The sequence below is a fragment of the Arachis hypogaea genome, chromosome 15 (genome assembly GCF_003086295.3).
Source record: "Arachis hypogaea cultivar Tifrunner chromosome 15, arahy.Tifrunner.gnm2.J5K5, whole genome shotgun sequence".
In the NCBI taxonomy this organism is placed as follows: domain Eukaryota; kingdom Viridiplantae; phylum Streptophyta; class Magnoliopsida; order Fabales; family Fabaceae; genus Arachis; species Arachis hypogaea.
In genome coordinates this window covers 135,196,778-135,199,396 of record NC_092050.1, presented here as the reverse complement: position 1 = coordinate 135,199,396, position 2,619 = coordinate 135,196,778, and the positions used below count along the sequence as shown (strand labels likewise).

General features: G+C 41.9%; 1 non-coding gene across 1 annotated transcript; it reads left to right on the top strand.

The window, feature by feature from the left end:
- The first annotated feature begins 1,790 nt into the window (after positions 1–1,790).
- LOC112752120 (small nucleolar RNA R71) lies at positions 1,791–1,898 on the top strand. Its single transcript, XR_003176562.1, has one exon. It is a non-coding gene; the product is annotated as a small nucleolar RNA R71 (small nucleolar RNA).
- Positions 1,899–2,619: the final 721 nt, after the last annotated feature.

Below are 2,619 nucleotides of genomic sequence, written 5' to 3'. Positions count from 1 at the left end.
AAACATGAAAAACAATAAAAATAAGAATTAGATAAACATTGGGTTGCCTCCCAACAAGCGCTTCTTTAATGTCAATAGCTTGACAGTGGACTCTCATGGAGCCTCACAGATGTGCAGAGCTTTGTTGAGACTCTCCAACACCAAACTTAGAGTTTGGATATGGGAGTTCAACACCAAACTTAGAGTTTGGTTGTGGCCTCCCAACACCAAACTTAGAGTTTGACTGTGGGGGCTCTGGTTGACTCTGCTTGGAGAGAAACTTTTTCTGCTTCCTCTCCATGGTTGCAGAGAGAGATCCTTGAGTTTTAAACACAAGGGACTTCTCATTCCATTGAAGGAATATTTCACCTCTGTCAACATCAATCACAGCTCTTGCTGTGGCCAGGAAAGGTCTTCCTAGGATGATGGATTCATCCTCTTCCTTTCCAATATCCAGGACTATGAAATCAGTAGGTATGTAAAGGCCCTCAACCTTTACTAATACATCTTTTACTTGTCCATAAGCCTGTTTTCTTGAGCTGTCTGCCATCTCCAGTGAGATTTTAGCAGCTTGCACCCCATAGATTCCCAGTTTCTCTATTACAGAGAGGGGCATGAGGTTTATTCCTGAACCAAGGTCACACAGAGCCTTAAAGATCATGGTGCCTATGGTACAGGGTATTATGAACTTTCCAGGATCCTGTCTCTTCTGAGGCAATGTCAGTTGATCCAGATCACTTAGTTCATTGATGAACAAGGGAGGTTCAGCTTCCCAAGTATCAATGCCAAATAGTTTGGCATTCAGCTTCATGATTGCACCAAGAAACTTGGCAGTTTGCTCTTCAGTGACATCCTCATTCTCTTCAGAAGAGGAATACTCGTCAGAGCTCATGAAGGGCATAAGGAGGTTCAATGGAATCTCTATGGTCTCTAGATGAGCCTCAGAGTCCTTTGGTTTCTCAGAGGGAAGCTCCTTATTGATCACTGGACGTCCCAGGAGGTCTTCCTCCTTGGGATTCACGTCCTCTCCTCTCCTCACAGGTTCGGCCATGGCGCTTATGTCAATGGCCTTGCACTCTCCTTTTGGGTTCTCTTCTGTATTGCTTGGGAGAGTACTAGGAGGGATTTCAGTGATCCTTTTACTCAGCTGGCCCACTTGTGCTTCCAAATTTCTAATGGAAGACCTTGTTTCATTCATGAAACTTACAGTAGCCTTAGATAGATCAGAGACTAGATTTGCTAAATTAGAAGCATTTTGTTCAGAGTTCTCTGTCTGTTGCTGAGTGGATGATGGAAAAGGCTTGCTATTGCTAAACCTGTTTCTTCCACCATTATTAAAGCCTTGTTGGGGCTTTTTGATCCTTCCATGAGAAATTTGGATGATTTCTCCATGTTGAGTTATAGGTGTTTCCATAAGGTTCACCTAAGTAATTTACCTCTGCTATTGCAGGGTTCTCAGGATCATAAGCTTCTTCTTCAGAAGATGCCTCTTGAGTACTGTTGGATGCAGCTTGCATTCCATGCAGACTCTGAGAGATCATATTGACTTGCTGAGTCAATATTTTATTCTGTGCCAATATGGCATTCAGAGTATCAACTTCAAGAACTCCCTTCTTCATAGGCGTCCCATTACTCACAGGATTCCTTTCAGAAGTGTACATGAACTGGTTATTAGCAACCATGTCAATGAGTTCTTGAGCTTCTGCAGGCGTTTTCTTTAGGTGAATTGATCCACCTGCAGAAGTGTCCAGTGACATCTTTGATAGCTCAGATAAACCATCATAGAATATATCCAGGATGGTCCATTCTGAAAGCATGTCAGAAGGACACTTTTTGGTCAACTGTTTGTATCTTTCCCAAGCTTCATAGAAGGATTCACCTTCTTTCTGTCTGAAGGTTTGAACATCAGCTCTAAGCTTGCTCAGCTTTTGAGGCGGAAAGTACTTGGCTAAGAAAGCCGTGACCAGCTTATCCCAAGAGTTCAGGCTGTCTTTGGGTTGGGAATCCAACCATAATCTAGCTCTGTCTCTTACAGCAAAAGGGAAAAGCATGAGCCTGTAGACTTCAGGATCTACTCCATTAGTCTTAACAGTATCACATATTTGCAAGAATTCAGTTAAGAACTGAAAAGGATCTTCAGATGGAAGTCCATGAAACTTGCAGTTCTGCTGCATCAGAGAAACTAATTGAGGTTTCAGCTCAAAATTGTTTGCTCCAATGGCAGGAATGGAGATGCTTCTTCCATGTAAATTGGAATTAGGTGCAGTAAAGTCACCAAGCATTCTCCTTGCATTGTTGTTGGGTTCGGCTGCCATCTCCTTTACTTGTTCGAAATTTTCAATCAAGTTGTCTCTGGATTGTTGTAATTTAGCTTCTCTTAATTTTCTTTTCAGAGTCCTTTCAGGTTCTGGATCAGCTTCAACAAGAATGCCTTTTTCTCTGTCCCTGCTCATAAGAAAGAAGAGAGAAGAAGAAAAGAAGAGGAATCCTCTATGTCACAGTAAAGAGGATCCTTATTGTTAGTAGAAGAAAAGAAGAAGACATTCGAACACAGATAGAAGAGGGGGTTCGAATTTGGTGATGATGTGAGGAAGAGATGTTAGTAGATGAATAAATAAATAGAATAAGATGAGAGAGAAG